Consider the following 26368-nt stretch of genomic DNA (forward strand, 5'->3'; position numbering starts at 1 on the left):
TAGCCTTGATGAGAAGATGTCGAGGTTTTTGAGTCATAATAATCTCTACCACCCGTGTTGCCATGGCCCCTTTGTTGAAGTTCTTTGATCCAACATTATGTTGGTTAACAGAAAAGACTGACTGACAGCTATAAAATAGCAGCCTGATCATTGAAAGCTTCCTTTACATTATATGCCCTCTGGTGTACTTTGAACAAAATAACCACTGTCTATTCCAAGAGGCCTATCAATATACGTATCCCATGGACATCCTTGTCACAAAGTCTACACATCTTGTTCTTTCAAAATTCTAGAAACTTTCAGGCCAAGAGACCCCAGGTCATGTAGTCCATGGAAACCAAATTTCCTAGATACAGAGCAAGCCAAAGTAGGAAACAGGTAGGTGACAGAACAGGGTAACTAGGGTGACTGGTATGACTGGGGGATTTAAACACTAACAATCAGCCCAGCAAGTAATTGTATTTTCTATCCTGGGACTAACCTCCACTTGGGCTTAGTTCATGCTATAATAAATTGTATATCAAGAAGACTAATATGGTGAATAACCAGCTAAGTTTATCCTCTCCTTGCTACAAGTTCAGTGGTCTCTTCAATTTCTTTCTTACATGCAGTGAACTCTAAAGTAAGTCAACACCAGAACACTTTAGATATCACTCTAAATAGTTACTCACAGAAGCATCATACTATTATTAATGTAAGTTCATATATATTTTATATTTGTCAGAACTGTTCTTGAAAAAAAATTTCAATTCTTTAAGGTATTCTGTATTTTCTTAAAGGATAAAAAGCATTACTGTCTTCTCTGAAGTATTCAGGGAATACTCTTCACCAACTGAGGGATTTCTAGGTCTCCTATAAGATTAACTTCAATAGTGTGAATCTACGTATATAATTGGAGAAATTTTTGCATGTAAGTCTCTTATTATTATTACAGGACTGGTTCTCAATTAGATCTGCTTATTAGAAACATCTGAGTACTTGAAAGACAGAGAGAAAGAGAGTGAGAAAGTGAGAGAGAAAGGAAAAAAAGAAGACAGGAAGAAAGAAAGGAAGACAGGAAGACAGAAAGGAAGACAGGAAGACAGAAAGAAAGAAAGGAAGACGGAAGGAAGGAAGGAAGGAAGGAAGGAAGGAAGGAAGGAAGGAAGGAAGGAAGGAAGGAAGGAAGGAAGGAAGGAAGGAAGGAAGGAAGGAAGGAAGGAAGGAAGGAAGGAAGGAAGGAAGGAAGGAAGGAAGGAAGGAAGGAAGGAAGGAAGGAAGGAAGGACACTGATTAAGCTATAACCACTGAGGTTGGAGTTAGGCTTTGGTGTTTTTAATAGAGCTACCCAGAATATTTTAATGCTTGAAAACAATTGATTCACTTAGAGATCTTTAATGTCTCTAGAAGTTAAGCTAGGTTTCTCAAGGTACAAAACTATTTTTAATCTATTTTCTATAAATAAATGATATTTTAGTGGTCTAAATAATGATGTTCCTAAAGTACAGCCTTATTTGTATCACACTAGTCAGTGCATCTTTAATTTTGAAAACTGGTCTTCTGGTTGACATATACTCTGTTGTCATTTCTGAAAATAGGAATATTTAAGTTGTAGAAGAATGAAAATATACCAGTCATGGCAATATTTAACTTTCTTTGAGTAAATCTGATCAGGATCCTCTTTATAGTAGCTCTTGAAAACCTATTTAAAAATTTGAACTAAAATGTACATAATATTTCTATTTTTTCTTGAAATATATTAAAAATTCCTAATTCTCTATTAAATTATGTAGCTAAAGAAACATGTTTTTTAAAAATTCAACTTTCAGATTAAAGGATTTATAACAATAATTTATAAAAACTTTTATTTATTTATTTATTATAAATATAATGCTTGGTTTAAAAGTAAGAAAGCTATGGAAATACTCAAAGGTTGTCCAAAACTCCAAATTTTAGGGAGAAATATTTTCTTTTACTAGAGAAGTTGTAGATCTACAGAAAAAGCATATAAAAATCCTAGGGAGAGATATTTTTAATGGTTTGGTACATTTTCTTGCAGTTCTTTTAATGATGTGGTAAAGTTTTTCAAGACTCTAAAAGTTTATCATAGAAGTACTTCCTAAGGATTTTAAAAGGATTTTTGAAAAATATAGATATTATCAAAATTATTTCCTTATGTCAAATGACTTTTTTTGTCTTTATTTTGTCCCCATATACCCCCCCCACTCCTCCCCCCATAACAACAACCTCCTCCATCATCATGAGACACTCATTGTATTTGGTGTATACATCTCTGAGCACCGTGGCATCCCCTGGTCAATGGTCCACACTAGAGCCCACATTCTCCCACAGTCCACCCAGTGGGCCATGGGAGGACATACAATGTCTAGAAACTGTCCCTGCAGCACCACCCAGGACAACTCCAACCTCCAAAAATGCCCCCACATCACATCTCTTCCTCCCACTCCCCACTATCTCTTTGTGAAGTCATCATTGACCTCTCTCCTGCACTACTCCATAAAAGTGATTGGCTTTTGCAATAATTGTGTAAATAATCCCTTAATTCACTGGCCTCTCAAATATTTACATTCTCTCTTGCCGTGAATTTTTCTACCCTTCTTTAGTTATTCACTGAGATAGGCAAATACTAGATATTATTGCCAATTTCTGATATTTAGTGGGATCCCTTTAGAGAAGAGCTTTTCTAGAAGACAAAAACAACTGACCTGCAGGGGTTTTTTGAAAAAATGGGACACTCCCTATAGAACTTCAGAAATGCCTGGTGATAAACCAGTTTTGGTCCAATAGAGAGAGCTTATCAAAATTGATAAGCATATCACACTAAGCAATGTGTACCTGTTCCTCACTGCGTAAGAACTCCCCTTTGGAAAATACAAACTTAATATCAGAATATTTCCTCACTTGTTCCCATCTTCACCCTCTATGAACTTCCCCTTTATACTTCCTGAGTGACCCTCCCTTCTACTCTCTGAATGGGATGCTGCCAGATTCATGACTTGCCCAATAAAAGCTGTAAAATACTGAATTTAATGCTATTGAAAAGTTTTATTTCAACAGTTCAATCTCAATTTTTTGATAGTCTATCTCCAACCATCCTTCAGCTTTAGTGGGAACAATGTTCCACTGATCTACCAGTTTTTATAGTCTTACCAGTTTGTATGTTCGTCATCTACTTCCCTTCTTACACTAAAGCATTTACCTGCAACTGACAGGCAGCTAATACTTTTGCCTTCTAGATATTTTAATACTCACTTGACAAATGCCCAAACTTAATTAAATACTATTTGCCTACACTTCCAATTATACAGTTAATTTTGAGTAGTAAGAATGAAAATACAAGCATGCTGACTGGTCTTAACTTTAAATATAGCTAGGCCTAACCTCAAATTGTGCCTTAGCACTGCCTGGCAGTCCTACTATATTTCTTCATTTGATTCATATTCGCACTCTCTTGGAGGATTATTTCAAACATTATGCCTCTCCCCAAATGTCATTTACCTTCTTTTTTATCCTCACTGCCACTTCCTATTTCACTAAGAACCCAGGATAATTCAGAAGACACCTGCAATCTAATTCCATCACATCTACCCATATGTTTGTTTGTGTCTAATGCCTCCAATTTATAACTATGAAGTAACTGTGATTTTTATTGATGACTTTATTCCAACTTATGCCTTTCTTACTTTATCAAGGGCCTGTTATTGCAGTTTTCCACCCATAATTCTGAATCATCTATTTTTACTTTCCTCCACTAATCATTGTCAACAGCATTCAAGTGTGTGGTTACTTTCTTATCTCTAAAAATAGTCTCTTGGGAAGTGGACATTGCTCGACTGATAAAGTGTCCATCTACCATATGGAGGGTCCAGAGTTCAATCCCTAGGGCCTCCTTGACCCATGTGGAGCTGGCCCATGCTCAGTGCCCCTACGTGCAAGGAGTACCGTGCCACGCAGGGGTGACCCCACCTAGGGATGCCCCAGGTGCAAGGAGTGCACCCTGTAAAGAGATCTGCCCCATGTGGAAAAAGTGCAGCCTGCCCAGGAGTGGCACCTCATACACGGAGAGCTGACACAGCAAGATGGCCAAACAAAAAAGAGACACAGCGCTCCAGATAATGCAAGCAGACGCAGAAGAACACACAGCAAATGGACACAGAGAGCAGACAATGGGGGGGAAGGGGAGAGAAATAAGTAACATAAATCTTTAAAAAAATAAATAAAATATAAATAAAAATAAAAAGTCTCTTGACCCGACTTCCTCCTCCACTTACAAGACCAATGCTTTCATCCCTTCACCAAAATTATTGTAGATTTTTCTCTTCTCTGTACCTCCAATTTATTTCATCTTATCGTCTCTTAAAGCTACAGTCTGACATTCACCTTCCACTCCATTAACATTGCATTTGTCAAGTCACATTGATGTCCACACTGCTGAAAACAATGGTTCATATGTGGTCTGATATTGCTTAGTGGTTCATCAGTCTTTGGCACTGTTGATCCCTCCTTCCTTCCTGAAATTCTTCTTTCTTTTGACTTCCATGACACTAGGATCTCATTGTTTTCCTCTTAATAATATACTGGCTGCCTCTTCTTAGTATATGTTGCAAGAGCCTACTCAACTTTCTGACATTTTACTGTTGTATTGTCCAGGGCTTACACCATAGAGCTATTTACTTCTCCTTTTATACTTACTCCTTTGTTGGTCTTATATAGTCTTCTGGTTTTGAATGCATACTGTACAATATCCTAAATTGTGTCTCCATCTCCAACTTCTCCACTGAGCAGTAAACTGTAATAGCATGCTACCTATTCAACATTTTCACTTAGTTACCTATCTGAGAGAGTATCTCCAATTTGGAATGGCCTAAAGAAAATTTTTATATCTCATTCCATTTCCTTCCAACGTGTTCCTCCTTTAAGCTTCCCCATGCCAACAATAGCAACTCCATTATTTCAATTACTCAGGCAGTAATTTTTCAAATAATTATTCATTTTTCTAGTCTCACATACCACTTTCAATCTTTTAGTAAAAGCTGTTGGATTTACACTTAAAATATGTTCATAATAGGACCATTTCTGACCATTTTCTTGCCTATTATTATTGGAATAGCTTCCTAACTGCTCTCCATACTTCTTCCCTAATCTCGCTTCAATATGTTTTTAAATGAGAGGCTAGACTGTCTATTTGTTCAAAACTCTCCATTGACTTCTAGAACTGCTAGTTCACCATCACCACCACCACCATCATTCCTTTTTTGCCCCTTGATTACTCTTTCACCAACATGTTCTGCTTTTCCAATGGGCCATCTCCAAAATATTCTCTTGTTTTAGGTTTTGTCATTTACTATTCCCTCTGGCTAGACTGCTCTTCTTTATAACTTGAATTATTTGATTCCTAATCCTTTTCAGGTCTTTGCTCAGTTACATCTTCCTGTCTGCCTACTTAACAGTGCATTACAACTCCCAAGCTACGCACATATGCACACACAAACAGAGTCTACATTCACTATCTTCCCTATTAGCTTTAGATTTTTTTACTCCATAGCACTTAACTCCTCTGATACATTTTTTTGTTTAATTGATTTTCCTTTTGTCTTCCCTATTGTAATAATACTCCACAAGGCCAAGATTATTTTAAGATTTATTTTTCTATGTCTCTGTCTTCATCTTCTAGATGTGAATCCTAAGTGGTGCTCAGTAAAAATTTGATGAACAGATAAAGATATATTTATCTGTAAATATTTAGGAGATCACCCTAAGTCCTTCGAATACGGATTACTAATTTAAATATTATTTCAGTGCCAATATACAATGGATTCCATTCTCTCTGGCCTGTTCTATTCTTTCCTTTCTGGAAGGTCAGTCCCCAAAACTTATACATATTCTGTAATGCCAGTAGCTCATATCAAAATAAAATAAAATAAAATAAGATAAAGTTCCTTTGACCCACTGATCCCCTCTAGTTACAGATGTATTTCAAGTGTTCTTATATTCACACAGTTTCCATTTCTGCTACTCTCCTTCTCCCTTGAAATTGCTATAACTAGCTTTATAATTCAATCTCTTCAATGAAACTTTCTTAAGATCAAAATGATTGCCACGTTGCCAAATCCAATAATCACATGAACCCAGTCCTCATCATATTTGAACTATTAGCAAATTGTGATTCTTTTCTTCTCAATCTCTTTATATTGAGGTACCCATGGATTATTCCTTTGAACTCTTCCCTTTCTCTCTATAATGACTCCCAAATTACCACAACCAATCCAAAGGCTTCAAATTCATTCTTGTAGCTCATCACTCCAATGTTTATATTTAAAGCATGAATTTCTATTTTAAATACCATCTGCCAACTTGACATCACTTAGAGATTCCTGATAGGCCTCTCAAAGTAATCTCTTCTAAAGTTTGTCATTGATTTTTTTTGTCTTTAGTCTTTCCCATTTAAAAATGCCAATTTCCCTCCCCTGGTTGCTCAAACTAAAAATATTACTAAGAATTATTCTTTGTACTTCTCTTTTTTCAACACTTACATCCAACTGAACAAAAAATTATTTCTTAACAATCAAAATTCTATCTGGATCCAAGTTACTTTTCAATCCCCATAGGGTTGTCATTTCAGCCCAAGATAAATCTACTTCTTGCCTAGCTTATTCCAAAGGCTCCTAGATGATATACTGTTTCCAGCTTAGCCTCATTAAACTATTTTCCTTTTAAAACATAAATTAGTATGACAATATCCTGTTCAACATCTTTTAGTAAGTTTAAATTTTTCTCAGAATATTATGCAAAATCATTATCATGATATAAAAACCTCACTAATTTAGCTTCCAGTTAACTTACTGATTTAAATTACTCTACTAACACATTCCCACTCCAGTGATACACTGCTGTACAGTCTTGGTTCCAAAAGGAGAGATAACTTTCACAAGGGAAGACATCAAGAATCTCACTTGACTTCAAATTATGGCTGCCATCCTGGAATTTAGAATTTCATATGCCAGGATATTGGTAGACAAGCAGAAAATCACCATTTTGGTACACTAATCAAGAAGAGATAGAGCTGCTGGCCACAGGGAAGGCTACGTTTTGTGCTACAGTGATCCATTGAGCATATTTTGGTACTTCCTTGCTCAATTTTGATAGTAAAAGATAAAATACAAAATCCCAGATCTTTGAAAAATGGGGTTCTGACTCATGCCACCTGGTAAGCTATCTAGAACAGCAGAAGTGCTAGCAAGAGAGGAATCTAGAATGGAAAATAAGATTATAATAAATTATCACAGTTTGAGGAAGAAGCAAAAAGAGGCATTGTAGTTTTCCTCACTATCTTTTTCTTATAAGCCTCCAGAGAAAAAAGCCACTGGAGCACTTGAAGGAGCTGCTGTAATAAGTTTAATGAAGACGTCGATCTGAGAAGCTCAGGAGAACTGTAACAGACCCAATGCTGTGCCATCCTCATCTTCTCCAAGCAGAAAGAAAAATGAATTCAGCCAGCTGCTGGAGTGCTGCTGGTTGGCAGCACTCAGCTATCAGTTCTTTTGTAATTTACTCTCAGCACAAGAGAATGACTTTGCCTAAAGTCAGGTCCTCTTTTCAAGGCTAGCCTTCATCTCGTGCCTAATCCACACAGAAGAAGAAAGGCTGGGTCCATCGCATCAACTTTGGACAATTCTGAAGTAATGTCCTCATTTTAATATTCACATGGTGTAAGTCTTGTTATGAATTCAGCACAACCCAACTACTCCTTCTCTACTCTGCTTTTATTCCTTTCCACATGGGCGACAATCCTGACCACTCATGAGTAAATTTACTATATGCTAATTGCCATTTTAGAGTCTACCTTCCAGGAATCTTGACTTAGAACATTGTCAGATTTTCTTTGGTTTCTCACAAGGCAAACTTTATTCTTTTTTTCCTAAATAATAATACTAAATAAGAATATTTCTCAGAATATCATTTAATTATGATTTCCCTTTGCTTAATTACCTAAATTGATTCTCCACTGTTTATAAGACACTGCTCAAATTCTGTAGTTGAAATTTAATGTTCTCACAGTCTGGCCTGTTTTCCAAAACAACTTTAAATCCCACTGTTCTGTCTTCCTAGGCTTCTGAAGCAAAAACCATGAAATGACTTGGCTTAAACTACGTAAATTTATTAGCTTGTAATTTTGATGCCAGGAAAATATCCAAATCAAGGCTTCATCAAGGCAATGCTTTCTTCCTAAAAATGTGGCATTCTGGGACTGACAGCTGGTGACTCTTGGTCCTTAGCTTGTCACATGACAAGGCAAAAGTCATCATTTCCTGGTAATTTCTTTCTCTTCTAGGTTCCATTTCAGTTTCACACTGCCTGTGACTTTTTTTCTCCCTGTCTGAGTTTCATTCTTTTATAAAGGACTATAATAACAGGATTAAGACCCATCCTGACTCCATTGGGTCACACCTTAACTGAAGTAGCCTCATCAAAAGGTCCTACTTACAATAGGTCCATACCATTGGAATGGAATGGATGAAATGTAAGAACTTGTTTTTCTGTGATACATACAGCTTCAAACCACCACACACACTGTTTTACAACAATGCTTTCTAATTTAATTTTCTACTTTAATTGCCAACATCTTTTTGTATATCATGGTCATCCCTATCATATATTTATGACAATTTTTAAAAAATATTTTTATTTTTAAAGAAACTTTAGATTACATCAATGTTACATTAAAAAATATAGGGGATTCCCATGTGCTCCATGCCCTCCCCTTCCCACACCTTTCCACATTAACAACATTCTTCTTTATTATGGTACATTTGCTACAATTGATGAATACATATTGAAGTACTGCTACTAACTGTGGGCTATACTTTACATTATGGTTTATACTACTCCCTCACAATTTTGTAGATTATGACAGAATATGTAATGGCTTTTATCCATCATTGCATTGTCATGCAGGACAATTCCATGTCCTGAAAATGTTCCCATATTACACCTATTCTTCCCTCTCCCTTCCTTCAGAACCTCTGATGGCCATTGCCATTATATCAATGATAAAAGTTCTTCCATTGCTAGAATAATAATAAGTTTATAATAGAAAAATACTGTCGACTTTAGTCCATTGTTCATTCCCAGTCTTGAGAATTTTGTGATGGTGATACCAACTCTTTTCTAATGTAGAGGGGGCTTAGGTCCTTTTGGGCAGATGGATGGAACTATCTTGCTTGCAGTTGCAGACACTCTCTGTTTCTTGGAATGGGTATTTTCCATTGTCATCTCCTTGTTAGTTGTCCTGGGTAAGTCCAATGAACTGGAGAGTAGGTGTTGCAACTCTGCTGTGATTCAAGGTTCAATTAGCATAGGACCAAATATTTAAGTCTCTGGGACATATATTTAACAAGTATAGTGCTAATCACAGATTCAAATAAAAGAGGCAACTATACACTTAATTGTTTATGTATGTTCATATATAAATGATATAAACATAATAATAGGATTGGTTGGGGGAAATGTTTAGTAGTAATATTTTGACAATGTTCTTTAATTATTAATAAATTTAATTAATTATTAATTAATTAAACTGTATTTTCTTTTTTTAAAAAAATCCAATAAAAGAGGCAGAAGAGCCATGTGTAGGAAGCTATAAATGAGTCTAAGTCTGATACACTGGGAGCATAAATTCCAGAATAAGGCCCACTGACAGGGTACAGAATTCCAGCTTATGATGTTTGCCCTGCTTTTAATGTCTGCATGTATCTAGACTTCTCAGAAGCCCTGCTTTTTGAGCCAGGGTTCCCTGTAGCAATCAATGAGATCCTGCTGAAACATGCATAAGTGCAACATCTGGAATGACCTCCCAACTCCCCCTGAAATCTCTCTGCCATAACAGCTTATTTGTATTTAATATTTTTCCCCTTTGGTCAAAGTCCCCCACATGATGCATTTCTAGTTGGTGCTTGGTAATAATTCCTCAGTGCCAGGGTGTCTCAATCCCAGAAGTCATTTCTTATGATGGGGAGGAAGGCAGCACATTTATATGCTAAGTTTGGCATAGAGAGAGGCCACATTTCAGCAACAAAGAGGCTTTCAGGAGGCAACTCTTAGGCAATATATAATGCTAAGATAAGTTTCAGTTTCACAAGAAAAAGTTTATAAGTACAATTATCAACTTCAATGGCCTGGTGTAATAGTCTGTCTTCCTTCACTAGGCTCTGCCCTTGTATTTGGATTTTTGACATTCTATTAGAGAATGTAGCAGGATTCCCCAGGCTGGGATGTCAACATTCTTTTGGTTATTGTGTGGGTCTCTACCCACTGAGACAATGCCCTATGAACACTGAACATATTCATATGTCTTAGAAGCATATCCCAGGTGCATCTCTGCCACATATCCCCATATCACTGATAGCCCACACCAGTGATCCTCCCCTGCCAAAGCTCTGATGGTTGTTTTAATTTGCTGAAGATGATAGGAGCAATATATCAGAAATGGGGTTGCTGTTAAAATGGGAATTTATTAGGTTAAAAGTTTACAGTTCTGGGAAACGGACTTTGGCCCAGTGGTTAGGGCGTCCGTCTACCATATGGGAGGTCCGTGGTTCAAACCCCGGGCCTCCTTGACCCGTGTGGAGGTGGCCATGGGCAGTGCTGATGCGCGCAAGGAGTGCCGTGCCACGCAAAGGTGTCCCCCGCGTGGGGGAGCCCCACGCACAAGGGGTGCGCCTGTGAGGAGAGCCGCCCAGCGTGATAAGAAAGAGCAGCCTGCCCAAGAATGGCACCGCCCACACTTCCCGTGCCGCTGACGACAACAGAAGCGGATAAAGAAACAAGACACAGCAAACAGACACCAAGAACAGACAACCAGGGGATGGGTGGGAATTAAATAAATAAATAAATCTTTAAAAAAAAATAAATAAATAAAGTTTACAGTTCTGAGTCTATGAAAAAGTCCAAATCAAGGAATCATCAGAGATCTTGCATCACTGAAGTTTGCCTGCTTTTGATCCTGAACTCCTGCCACATAGCAAGGCAAAATCACAGTTCTGCCAGTCTCTGCCTTCTCCTCCAGACTTACTTTCTCCCCAAGCTCAGCTGTGAGTGATCAGACATATGACAAAGTCCATTTGCTCTCCCCTCTCCTTCAGGCCTTGTTGTTTTAGCTTTGGAATGCTTCATCTATGTCTTTTCTCTCTCTTGGGTTCATCAATATGTAGAGACTTCTCTCTGTCACTGGAGCTTTTTTCCTTATGTCTGTAACTTTTTACTCCTCCATTTATAAGGGATTCCAGGAAGAGGATTAAGATACAACCTGGGTCCCCCAATTTAATCAATGGCCTTTAATTGAAGTGGTCTAATCACAGGTGATCTAATCAAAGGGTCCCTTAACTGAATCTAATCAAAAGGCCCCATTTACATTGTGTTTACAGGCATAAGAATGTGTTTACTTTAATAACAGGATTTCAAGGGTACACAAAAGACTCAAATTAGCACAATGATCAAACACTTGGAATAACTTACACCCAAACCTATGCCTATATAGGTCTTACTCATCTTGCAAAATCATTCTAAAGTATTTTATATATTAATCCTATCTAATTATCACTAGCAAATTACCTTCTCTTATCTTACACATTAGACATGAAAATGATCACCTTTAATATTCATTAATTCACTTATGAGAAACAAGAATTTTACAACCTACTTGAAGCTACTTTATTAAATAGAGTGAAAAATATAAAATTAATTCAGTCAAAAATATGAGAACTTTTATAAAAATAGTATAATTTTTCACTGACAGATTTCAGTTATTTTATGGTTTGTGCTGTGTCCCTTCCTTTTCTAAGTTTTTTATCTGTGTAAATCTTAGCTTTTCCTATGTATTGATAATTATCTTAAGTACAGTAAGAAATACACTCCTACACTACACTCCCTTTCCTTCTCTCTCCTGGCCTTACTCTTTTCACATTTATGAATTTTCAGTGATCCAAAAATATGCACTCCAAATTGTTTATTGAATTGATGGAGTATAAGTTAGAATGGATAATATATGTATGGTTTCTTACAGAGAGAAATACTCTCAAAAAATAGCCCTAAAAATTATGTATCAAAATTAAAATGACCTATGAAAAACATGTCTCAAGGCTTCCTTATGATACAGAGCTGAAAAAAGAAAACCAGGCCAATATAACAATAATAAAAAATTATTTTCATAAGATTTAGAAGTTATGGGGAAAAAATGACAGTCATCACAGATGAATACATTTTTGGACTTCAGATAAAATTTCTTAGGATGCTAAATGTCCTTTTTAATTTTAATCACCAATTAGAGAAATGAGTACAATAAGAATTGAGTATCAATATAAGTATAGAATAAAAAATCCCCCCTCTTGATATAGATGTGGAGTGGACACAACCATTCTAAGGTCCACAGGATGGAGGTACAGAGTGTGGATTAGAGTGGACTTACTAATATTCTATTCATTAACTATTGTGATTAGTAATCAAAGAAAAGGTGGCATTGGTGTAGAGAGAGTGGCCATGGTGGCTGCTGGGGGTAGGGAATGGGAGGAAGAGATGTGATGTGGGGGCATTTTCAGGGGTTGGAGTTGTCCTGGGTGGTGATGCAGGGAAAGTTACTGACATTGTATGTCTTCCCATGGCCCACTGGGTAGACTGTGGGAGAGTGTGTGCTATGATGTGGACATTGACCATGAGGTACAGCGGTGCTCCTAGATGTATTCACCAAATGCAATGAATGTCTCGTGATGATGGAGGAGGTTGTTGTTATGGGGGAAGGAGTGGGGTGAGGGGGGTGGGGGTATATGTGGACCTCATATTTTTTTAATGTAACATTAAAAAATAAAGACAAAGAAAAAAAGAAAAAGAAGAGAGGTAGGGTAAGTAAGGTGTCAATAAGACATAGGTAACAACAGCCAAAAAATGCAGTTTTCATAGTGTTAACTTCACAACTCATCATTTATATTTAATATGAGAATCCTAAATTAAGAGACAAATATTATTTTCTTACAATTTCTACCCTGTCACTATGTAAAAAAATGAAGTTTAATGAAAAAAGTAATAGAGTAAAACGAAGGAAGGAAAGGAATGGTAGAAGGAAGACAATTGCAGTGGATTGACCAGTGCAAAATTTTCTGAGATTGCCAGGGGTATTATTTGACTTTATCAGTGAATTCTGTGATATTAAAGCCCTATTTGATATCAATTTCCTGAGAAGAATATAAGAAAGTACTAAAGGAATTTACATTCATTTTTGTTATCACAAGTAAGGTCGTATTTCCTTGGCAAAATTTGTGGCAAATATACACAAAAGAGAATATGATTTTTACATTTTTTAATAAATGAAGATGATGATGACACTCTCCAGTTAGTGGTTGGGAATTTGGAATTTGTGACACTTACTCTGAATCATTAACACTTGAAATACTATTTGCTATGTTTTTTTGTTGTTAGACTGTGGAGAGAGTTGCTATATGATATGTCATGGTAACACTTGCTCAGGTACAACAGAACATTTCAACAAATGGCTGCTTTATTATTTAAATAGTACAAAATGATCTGAATGAGCAGGGAAACAGATTCCTTTTTGGGAAGTTCCCCGGGAAAGCCAAACTGCTGGGTTCAGAGTTGGTGGATTGCAGCTCTGCACTCCCTACTTCACATGGACTGCCCAAAGGTAGGGTACTGAAACAACTCGGGAGACGGGGCCCTGCCGCTGAGAGCTTCTACTCTGATAAGCAGCTGCAGCTGCTTTTAATGTATGGTCAGCCTCTCCATTAGACCTAGTCTCCCTAGTCTGTGGGATACAAAACTATTGTAAGATTTACATAAAGGATGTCCTCTAGGTATGTCTATGACTTCCACAGCATAGACAAATAATGATAACTAAAGAGTTGGGGCACGTGCTATTTAACAAACACAGTGCTAAAGCTTATTATCTCATTTAATTTTCATACTATTCCTGCAAGGTAGATGCTGCTGTTATTTTCATTTTCCTGATGAAGCTGAATCTTAGGTAGATTTAGAACTTGTCCAAATCCACCCAGATCAGAAATTATGTAACTCATCTAAGTTTATTAACTTGGTTTAAAGTTTGCCTGCTTGACTTCAAACCTCATGATTTTAATCACTCTACTTAGCTGCATCATCACGATCTATTAAGACAGTCAATTCAATTAAAAACCAGCAAGATAAGTATGAGGAATATTTATGTGGCCAAGCATTCATATAGAAAATTCATACATTTTTCAAAAACAAAGTCTAACTGTAGTCTTATATTTATGAGTAGGAAATGGAAATCTTGTCAAAAGCAAAACTCATGAAATTAACAGATGCCTTGCTGTCTTTTCTATACTTCAAAAGATTTGAAAGAATGTGACTCCTTATTTTCAAAGAGCAGTAATAATTTGGGATCACTTAGTGATTATCCTGTTGGTCAGAAAAAAAAAAGTATTTTGTCGTAAAAAGTCTACCAAATCTATACTCCATGTATTATTGGATTACTCTGTCCCTTTGCCTTTATTGTAGCCAGAAATACAAATTCAAGTTTTCTAGATAAGAATTCTTAAAAACACTATCGTTTTGTTATTTTCTTTTTTCGTTTTTGTTTTGTTTTGTTTTCCGAAGAGAAGGAAGCTAATGTTTACTTAACACCAACTAGGTGTATTTATATTGCTGGGATGATAAATGCACTATCCTGTATAATTTATGAATTGCAAAACAAAGTCGTAGGTTTTACTCATAGTAAGTCTGTCTTTTATTCATAACTCCTGTTAGCTGTCTTTTGAAAGATCTTATTATGTGGAACTTACTTGCATGTAGTAGTTCAAAAATCACTTTATTACTTAGATAAGCACTCTAAGAGTCTCCATACTTCTTCACAGAAATGTGGTTTTTTTAAAAATTTTAAATATATTTTAGTTTATTTGGAACACCATCCAACACAATTTAAAATATTTTTTGTGTGTGACATTGGGTCTTGTTACTAATTATACTTATGCACATACATGCTATTAATCAAATTATACATATTCTTCAATGTAAGGAAACCAGAATCCAATACTGATTACAAAATGAAGAATATATCAAGGTCACTATATTTGTACCTTTTATGAACTGTTATATGATACTTTCTTTGCTTACCATTAGCCATCTTTCTTCTTTAATGACTGACAATCACATTTTCTGATATACCACTTGCAGGTACAATAATCCCTATCTTATATTTGCATAGTTTGTTCCCCTGATGTGCCCTTGCATAAAAACACACTTTTTTCAAGTCAGGCAGAAATTAAGTTTAGGATTTAGAAATAGCATCTGTGACTACACATTTAAAACACTTTATTATACATTTGAAAACATGCACTCCGTTGGAAGTAAAAATTAACTGAAGAATACAGAGACTTTTGCAAGTATCTCTACATTATTTTGTACAAATTGAAGGCCTTCATATAAAGTAACAACTAGAAAAAATTTTAAAAGTGTTTAATCTGAATCAATTTTCCAGAATACTTGGTAAAACCTGTGCCAGTGACATAAAATAAACAAGGATTACTAGGTTAACAGTATAATTTGAACAATTTCAAATATAGCATGGTTTTTTAAGTGTATATTTTGTTTTCTTTTTAAAAATCAATATATATATATATATAAGGTTTACATTTTATGAATTATTTTATGTGTACACTCATGATTCCAGGGTTCTGGTAACTAAGAAAGCTATTATTAGAAAATAATCTGACTCAATAATGGTCTGTTATTTTCTTCTTTCTGGCAAGAATTTAAAGGCAATATGTGAAAACCAAGTGAAGGTCCAAAAAAAGTAATGTGCCTGACATGGAGTGAGTAGTCAACCAGGTGCAGGCATAAGATGCTTTATGATGACATGACTGAAAGGAAACTTTTAACAACTATGGAAAACTAGCAAAACCATTTTCTCAAAGCTCCAGAATAGAATAAAAGCTTGCAGTAATTTGGTAAGTACCAAACTAAGAAAATGCAGCTTTAACAATGGCAAAAGTTCAGGACGTTTTTTCCAGTCACTCTCCATTCCTTTCCCAGTACAATATACAGCCAGCCTACACTGCTGCTAAGGGTCCCTGGTACCATTCCATCCCCTATGTGCATACTACAGTTCCTATATTTCTTTGCCAATCTATTGTGTAGTAGCCTGAAAGATGAACCAGGAAAATCATTTCTGGTTCACCCTCCCAGAACTTGTCCTGCAGGCAGAAGCAGTTTGATGACAGCTAAAGCAGTGTAAAAAGAAGTTCAGTGCAAGATTCCTGGGGAAAAAGGATAACCTACTTTAAGTCATACACTGGAGCACCATGGAAGGGAATTCAGTCTATTTCTTAGGGAAAAGAAGGGGCATTCAAATTCCTATAAATAAGATAACTCCTAAAGTCTCAAGCAAGCAAAAGCTCAAGAAGAGTCAGAGACTCAGAAAAGAAAGAATAGGTCCTGCATTTCACATCCACCTCAGGTTAATCTTCTTGATAGGAAGGCTAAGCTCTGAAGGAGAGTGCTAGCCAATACAAAGCCAATTTTCAAAGACTTAGGTGATTTTTGTATTGGATTGTTTGTATATAATAGCCCTTGGCACTCAAGGAAATCTCTGTCATATCACTAACTGGATACAAACTCAAGGATCAGAGAGTTCAGGGATTAAATCTCAGAAGTAACACTTCAAAATGTTAAAGTATTCAGTGTGTAATAAAAGGTTATACAACAAATAAGTAAGCAGAAAATGATGACCCATCAAAGGTAACAATATAAAACTCCATTAACTACCAATGAAAAAGACTAGACTTTGTACATGCCACAAAGCCTTTTAAAAATTAAGCTCAATATAGTTAGGAGATAAAGGAAAACTTAAAGAGAAAAAGTTAAAGGGTGTCAGAAAAGCAATTAAAATACAATATGAGAATCTCAACAAAGAGATAGAAATTTCAAAAAGAACAAAATAGAAATACTGGAGTTGAAGAACACTGTTCTAGTTTACCAAGTTGCCAAAAGCAATAGACTATAAATGGGTTGGTTGTTACAATGGGGATTTATTAGCTTACAAACTTACAGTTCTGGGACCATGAAAAAGTCCAAATCAAAGCATCATTGAGGTGATACCTTCTTCCAGAAGACCTACTGCCAGCAAACCTGTACTTCTCTGTCACATGGCAAGGCACATGTCAGAGACAACTAGTATCTCCCTTCTCTTCCAGGTTTTGTTGTTTCCAGCTTCTTGCTTCCATGGTTTTCTCTCTTATTGCCTGAATTTCATTCTCTTATAAAGGACTCCATTAAGAGTATTAAGACCCACCCTTAAAGAGGTGGATCACATCTTAAGTTATGATCCTACTCACCAAAAGATCTTACTTACAGTAAGTCCACACCCATAGGAATGTATTAACCTGAAGAACATAATTTTCTGGGGCCCATACAGCTTCAAACCATCACAACCACATAACTGAAATGAAAAATCCCTAGATGGTTTTAAGAGCAGATTGAAGCTGGCAGAAGAAAGAATAGTGAAACTGAAGAAAGACAATTGAAATGATTCAAACTAAGAGCAGAAAGAAAACAGAATGGACAAAAATGTAGAGAACCTATGTCACCTATGAAACACCATCAAGGGTAATGTATTACAGGATTCCCAGAAGAGGAAGAAAGACCAAAAAATGCAGAGGAAATATTCAAAGAAAATATGATAAAAACTCTCCAAATTGAACAAAAGATATGAATATGTACATTCAGCAAACCCAACAAACATCAAATGTGATCAACCTGAGACGAACCAAGAATTTTTTAGCTGTTGAGAAGTCTTTCAACCAAGGAAGAGATGAAGACATTTCAAGATAACCAAGGTTAGGGAGCTCATTGTCACTAGTCCTGCCCTACAAGCTTCAGACTGAAAGGAAAAGATAATAGATAGTGGATCAACACGGCATAAAGAAGTTAAGACCTCTGGTAAAAGTAACCATAACTGTTAATTATAAGTGCCAGCAATATTATATTATATTTTTTTAAATGTAAACCCACTTTTTATCTCTTACAGTTGATAAACTGTAAGTGCATAAAAAATAATGATAAATATATTTTTTGGACATACAAGGAATAAAGATATAATTTGTAAAGTACAACAACATGTAGGGGGATGGGGGAGCAGAAATAGTATATGTGTGTGCTACTGAAGTTAAGTGGTACCAAACAAAATGTGATTGTTATAGATTTAGTTTGCTAATTTTAAGCCACAGGGAAACCACAAGAAAAATAAGAATGGGCTCCAAAAAGTGATATACAAAAAAAAAAATCAAATAAATGTGAAAGTAGGCATTAATGAAGAACTTAAGGACACAGACTGGTATAAGACTTACAGAAACCAATAGCGAAATGGCAGAAAAAAGTCCTGCATTAACAATAGCTAACTGAAAGGTAAATAGAGTAAACTTTCAAGAAAAAAGCAGAGATTAGCAGATTGGATTTAAAAAGCATGACAAAACATATGCTTTTCACAAGAGACTCACCTTAAATTCAAAAACACAAGTAGGTTGAAAGTGAAAGGATGAATATATATATATATATATATATATATATATATATATATATATATATATATATATATATATGTACCCTGCAAATAGTAACCAGAAGAGAGTTGTGGTAGCCATACTAATATCAGATAAAATAGACTAAAACAAGGCTAAAGGCCAAAAAATCACTATATACTGATAAAAGGGTCAATTCTTAGGAAGGCATAAAAATTATAAATATGTATGAACCTAATGGCAGAGTCCAAAATTTTTGAAGTAAATATTGACAAATTTGAAGAGAGAAATACAGTTCTATATAAATAGTAGGCAACTTTTATACATCGCTTTCAATGATGAATACAACACCTTGAAAGAAGATCAGTAAGGAAATATAAGACTTTAATGATATAATAAGATAACTAGACCTAACATACACACAGAACACTATACCCAACAGCAACAGAGTTCACATTCTTTTATAGCATACATGGATCATTCCTCAGCATAGACATAGGTTAGGTCACAAAGAAAAACTCATAAATTAAAAAAACAACAACACTGAAATCATACAAATCTTCTTCCCTGACCACAATGGAATGAAGATAAATATCAACAGAGGGAGAATAGAAAATTCACAAATATGCAGAAATTAAACAACATCCTCTTAAAAAAAGAGTTAAAAAAGAAATCACAAGGGTATTTAGTACATAACTTGAAGCAAATGAAAATGAACACAATACATACCAAAACTTATAAGATGTAAAAAAGGTAGTGCTGAGAGGGAAATTTATAGCTGTAAATTTTTATATTAAAAAGAAGAAAGCCCTCAAATAGAGACCTAATCTCACAACTGGGAGATCTGGAAAGAAAATAAGAAAAGAAACAGAAAATAAGCAGAAGGAAGGAAATAACAAAGATTAGCCAGATACATGAAGAAGAATTTGGGGGTGGGGGGGTGGGGGAGAGCAAGAGAAGACAGAGATTGAGAGAGAGAATCAACAAAAGCAAAAATTAGTTCTTGAAGAGATCAGTAAAAGAACAAATCTTTAGTTAGACTGACAAAGAACAGAAGAGAGAAGTTGCTAATAGAAGAATAACTAAAATTAGAAGTGAAAGAAGGGACAATACCAATAGCAAAAACAGTTAAATGAGGCTTCATCAAAATTGGTAACTTTTGTGTAACAAAACACATGATCATTAAAGTAAAAAGACAACCTACAGAATGGGAGAAATTAATTGGTAACCACATATTTCATAAGGTTTTAATATCTAGAATATATTTTTAAAATCCTGCAACTCAACAACAAAACTAATACAAGACAATTAAAAATTGGGCAAAATATTTGAATAGACATTTTTCCAAAGAAAATTTGCAAATGGCCAGAAAGCCCATTAAAAGATGTTCAACAACATTAGATATTTGGGAAATGCAAATCAAAACCACAATGAGAAACCATTGCAAACCCTCTAGAACAGTTACTATTTTAAAGAAGAAGAAGAAAAAATGACAACTGTGGAAGAGGATGTGGAGAAATATAACACTTGGTCATTGTTTGTGGGAAAGTAAAATGGTGCAGCTGCTGTAGAAAACAGCTTGACAGGTCCTCAGAAAGTTAAATATAAAATTACTATATGAATCAATAAGCCAGTCCTAGATATATGCCCAAAAGAATTGAAAACAGGGACTTGAACAGATATTTGCACACTGTTATTCATAGAGACATTATTTACAATTGCCAAAAGATGGAAGCAATCCATGTGTCCATAAATCAATGAATGGATAAACAAAATGTGGTATATACATACCTTGAGATATTGATCAGCCTTACAAAGGAATGAATTCTGATATACAATAACATGAGCAAGATATTGTGTTGAGTGAAATAAGTTAGATACAAAAAGACAGATATTGCATGATCTCACTGATATGAAATAACTAACCTAAGCAAATCCGTAAGTCAGAAACTAGAATACAGAGTACTAGGGCTTTGGGTGCAGGTAGAGAATGGGGAGTCAATGCTTAATTGGTAGAGCCTTTCTGTTTCAGGAGAAGGAAAAGCTTTGTTAATGAACAATGGTTATAGTAGCACAATATTGTGAATGTAATTAATATCACTGAATTATATTTTTGAATGTGACTACAAGGGGAAATTTTAGGGTGTATATATGTGTTGTTAAGTGTTAGTATGAAGAAAGGAATGTCTCAATAAATTTTATGTCAATTACATCTTGAAATAATTATACTTTGGACATATTGCATTAAAATAAAGTATGTTATTAAAATGTAAAAATGAACAAACATGGGACAGAACAACAACAAAACAATGATGTGATGAGTATTTTTAGTCTGTTCAGCTGTAATTCCTTTTTGAAAGCCATCTCTTCTCACAACCACACCTATTCTGTCAGTAAGGGGAGGACTGACCTGACCTCCCCTGACCCAGGACTAAGCATAAGATGTAGGATTCTCTAATTTGAGAAGTCAAGGCCCAGATATAATGACTGACTAAAAAATGGGCATGCAATAAAAATTGGAACAGTAGGTATATTTTTAAGAATTCTTCTGGAGCTATAGAGGGAAAGACACTACAGCTCTTACTCCCTCTTCCAATCCCTGCCCCTATATGCTCATATTTCCTGGTTTTGTTTGTTTAAGATCCTGACCTCCAATAATTAGGTGGGTTTGGGATTTCCAATGATCATATTGCCATCATGAAGGAAAGAGCCTAAGAGCAAAGCTGAACAGGGACAAAAAAAATAGAGAGAAATTTCTAATTGTATTGCTTGGCACTGCATTTTGCCTTCTTTATCATATCCATCATTTTGACTTTTCCTATTCCTTATACGTAAATAGAATTAGATGATAGATAGATGATAGATGACAGATAGAGAATAGATAGTACTTAAGTTACTTTCCTTTGTGTATTTATCATCTACAAAGTCTAATTTTTAAAAATTTAAATAGATTTTTAAGAAACAAGTATTTAGTACTGCTCCCATTGTAGACTTCCAAATATGGGCAAAATATTTCCTGTTTCTACAGGAATTTAATCTATACTAATTCTCAGTTAACATTTGTCCTTGGGAAACATGTGATATGGTCATATGCTTGATTTAATTTTTATATAAGTAAAAGCTAGGGAAATCACAGGGTATACGTGCAACTGGCAAAGATAAGGTGGTCTAAAAGGGCAATTTAAATGCTGATAGAGGGAGTTTAAATGTGGATAGCTGTCTTGAAATATGGTACAAGACCTGGAGTCCCAGCCTGCTATGTAGAACTGGACAGACCACCTACCATCATGGGCTATGCAATTTTGGGCATTGTTCTACACTAACTATCTCATACTGGTAAAACATGCTTCTGACTGAAAGTTGAAATTGTGGCTAGAATAAAAAAAAATAGTGGATCTGGGATAGGTTTTTCCAAAATTGTGTAGAACAAAAAAGTATAAGAAGGAAGTGATTTGGGGAAGAGTTGAATACTTTAGGCAAGGATTCAAGATTAAAAACTGGTGTGTATCCATTAGGGATTATTCCTTTGGGCTTGGGGAAAATATCTTTAATGTATGGCATTAACTTTCATGGTCTATATTGCAATTCTTTTTAATTATTTAAACAAGTAAAGTGGGATATATTTGTCCAAATATTCACAATGCTATTGTGTTAAATAACATAATTCTGCTAATGAATAATAGTGTCTTACCTAAAAATGTCCAACATTTAGGGGCAGTAATCAGCAGGGGCGGTAAACATGATGTCACTAGTCACTAATATGTGAGATATTACACCTGACTCATAGAAGTGAGCAGTAAAAAGCAATTGCTGATAGGAGTGTAAGTGTTAATAATATCTATGGAATCATTTTGATTGTTACCTCTAAAACTTAAAGTGTATATATGCTTTAAACCAGAAATTCTGATAGGGAAATATTTTTAGGTTTATATATACATACATGCATAATGTGTGTACATATATGTATAATCATATATAACATTGGATACATCTTGTGAGTTTTGAATTTTTAAAAATTTTGTATGGTCTCCATTTATGTTCTAATGCAGATAGCACCCATTCTGAATGAATTAAATTTTAAGGAAAAAAAATAACACTTAGAAATTGGGCTAATGTCTCCTTGAAAATCCATTAATTATGGACCTCTTCTCATTTTCTTAGAAATTATCTCTATTATTTGTGTATTTATCCTTCCAGTCCTTTTCAAGCCTTTGGAACCTGTGTTACTTGTCTTTCCACATTGCTAAGGGTGTCCTTTGTGACAGAAGTTTCATTTGGAGAGACTAAAATTAAACTTACTTATCTTTCTGTGTATTGTTTAAGAATAATGAGTTAAAATTTATTCAATGCTCATTAAATGCCTGGAACTTTTATGTATCCTTACATGTATTACCTCATTCAATCCTCAATATGTAATATACTATAGATTTTTATTTTTAATACTATTTTTAAAATGAAGAAACTGAGACACGAAAGGTTATATAACTTGTAAATTACTTGCCTATCATCGAGGGCATACTCTATTATTATGGCAAGGATAGATTTTAAACTCAATTGATTTGACTATTGAAATCATTATGTTAATCACTACTATCTACAACTTTTTTTTTCTTTTAATACCCCAGCTTCATAAAATATCCTCCTTCATTTTCCCTTAATATTTTATAGTTTCTTATACTTGGTTATTTAATCAACCTGAAATTTATTTTTGTGACTGGTATAAGGAAGAGATTACAGTTACTTTTGAGATAGTTGAGTAATTTTGCTCTTAAATAGTCTTTATCATGAAGTCCATTTGAATTATTTCTTTTGAAATTGTTTGGACAGGAGCTTTGCTTCACACATAGGTTGGTGTTCTCTCCTTCTGATAACAATATTGTGTGACTGGGCATTTTTCTCCTTTTTGTACATGCCAGTCCTAAACAATGTCATAGAAATCTAAAATCATTCTTTTCACATTACACTAGCATATTTATCACTTCTTTTATTATGATATATGCTATGTATATGTATATATTCACAAAAGATGTACATATGTATCTTTTCTCTAACTAAATATAATCTCCATTCATTTATCTTTCTTTTTTTCATTATTTTTTAAGAACTATGTTGTAGTGATAGCTTTGGAATAACCACGGGGTGGTGTGTTGCTAGTGGGGTGCTGTATGAGAATTCTGTACATGTGCATGATTGTTTTGTAAATTTACAACTTCTGTCTTAAAAATATATTTAAAAATGATATTATGGTGGTTTTGGGGAAAAATACACAAGTGTAAGATAAGACAGTAGCAAGATTTTGATGATATTCTTTCATATTTGTAACAAATGTCTCAACAATGCAAGGTTTTGGTAGTGGGTTGATGTATGGGACCCCTGTATGATATGTGTATTTGCTCTGTACGTTCACAAATTTTACTATACACTTATTGTTTATGTGTGTTCATATATAAATGATATAAAAATAAAAATAATTATAGGGTGGGTTGGGAGAAAAATAAACCAAATGTAAAATTTAAAAATATATACATTTCCACCCCTTTGTCAGCGTTTAAATTTGAATCACTTTCTTCCTCTGTAAAAAACGCTCTTTGATAGGCAGCCTCTAAAATGACCCCTAATGAACTTGCCTTCTAATATTCACACTGTGTGTTGGATGTGAGAATATAAAGGATACACCTGTGAGTTTACAAAGAGACTGTGTTTCCATTTTGTTTGCTACCTCTCACACTCTTACTCACTGTCTTTGAGGAAAGCCAGGTTCTCTGTCCTTAAATGTCCCACAGAGAGGTCCAGGTGGCAAGAAGCTGAGGACTCTGGCCAATAGCCAGCAATGACCTGAGGACAACCAACTGCCATGTGGATCACCTTGGGGTCTGACTCCCACCCAGTGGAGTCCTGAGATGACTGAACCCATGGTCAGCACCATGGCTTCACCTCTTTAAGAAACCTTTAGTCAGACACCTACAGATAAGGTGTTCTCCACATTCCCAACCCTCAGAAATGTAATTGTCTAATGTTGTTAAATCTGAATGTAATTTTTTCTTCAGCAATAGATGACCAAATAATATTTACTCAAATAAATTGCTGGAATGTTTAAATGAGTAAATTGTATAGGGTAATGCACAGCTCTTTTTTTCCTAATTACTAGGTATTTCTGATCCTAGATTCTCTTTTATTCATGGCACTATAAAAGCAGCTTTGTTTGCACAATCAATTCTAAAAAAAATAAATATTGAAACCAAAACTATTTATCCTCAATAATATTATAGATAGATATAGATATAAATACAGATACAGAGATAGAGATATGATTAACCACATCACCATGGCTTATTCCCCAAATTAATGATATATCTATTATTATAAACGAGGTACAAAATTTTAATACATGCTAATTATTCTTTCTAAGGTTTTTTTTCTGAGATCTATTTTGCAGTTCCCCTGAATAAGAATAAAAGAAATCCTGTTAGTATTTCTGTCATAACTTTTATGAACAAATCTGAGAGAAGCACATATTGTACCTGTGTAATAGGGTGTCTTATTCAGAGATTTTTTTAATAACCTGTAAATAATGATTGAGAAGGCATTAGTCAATATCATGGCTATTCAAAAAATGTGCTACCACCATGAGATATGTGTAGCAGTTTGATATTATTGATCAATTCCAAAAAGAAATATTGGATAATGTTTGTAAAATGATCTTTTACTCTGGGCATATTAGATTATATTGCATTCAGAGGTTTACTTGATTAAATAATCAGGTAAACCTCTTGTGTCAGTAGGGCATTGAGTCCCCATCGCTTGGTGGGTAGGGACTCACAGATAAAAGACATGGCAAAGGACAGAGTTGAAGGATTTCTAATGTTGAAGTTTGATGCTGAAGCCTTAAGCTGGAGCCCCAGGAAGCACACAGAGAAAAGAGAAGCAAGCTCCAGAAGAGAGGATACCCTAAGCCTGGAAAGATGCAAATCCTGGGAAAAGGGGAAACCAGGAAGCCTGAACCCTGGCAGACATCGGGAACCATCTTGCTCCAACAAGTGGAACTAGACTTTGGTAAGGGAAGTAACTTATGCTTTATGGCCTCGTAGCTGTAAATTCCTACCCCAAATAAATACCCTTCATAAAAAACAACCAATTTCTTGTATTTTGTATCAGCACCCCTTTGGCTAACTAATACAGAATTTGGTACCCAGGAGTGGGGAAGAGCTTTTGCAATTATTGAAATGCTGGTACAGTTTTATAAATGGGTAAGGGGTATTTTCTGGAGGAATTGTGAGATGCTTGATGGAAAAGGCCTAGATTGCTTTGCAGAGACTGTTGGTAGCAATACGGAACCTAAAGTTACTTTTGTCAATGCCTTAAGAGGAAATAATTGTGACATGGATGCTAAAGAGACTTTTTATGATGCCTTAGAAGGTAATGATGAAACTGTTATTGGAAACTGGAGGAAAGGTGATCCATGTTTTAAAGTTGCAGAGAACTTAGCAAGATTAGCTCCTGGTGTTTTATAAAAGGTAGAATTTGAAAATGGCAAGCATGGGCATTTAGCCGAAAAAATTTCCAAAGTAAACCCAGAGAAGGCAGTTTGGCTTCTCCTTGCAGCTTTTAGCAAAATGCTAGATGAGAAAGATATGCTGAGGACTGAACTGTTGGGCACAAAGAAAACAGAAACTGATTCTGGAAGTTCCAAGCATCTAGAAATCAAGCTCCCAGATGAAAGTGCCCTATTGGAGGACTCAACTAAATTTGGAACTTGTAAATCAGTACTGAAGATGCAGTTATCTAGGAAAGACTTGTGGAAAGTCTTACTG

The sequence above is a fragment of the Dasypus novemcinctus genome, chromosome 9 (assembly GCF_030445035.2).
Source record: "Dasypus novemcinctus isolate mDasNov1 chromosome 9, mDasNov1.1.hap2, whole genome shotgun sequence".
Classification (NCBI taxonomy): Eukaryota; Metazoa; Chordata; class Mammalia; order Cingulata; family Dasypodidae; genus Dasypus; species Dasypus novemcinctus.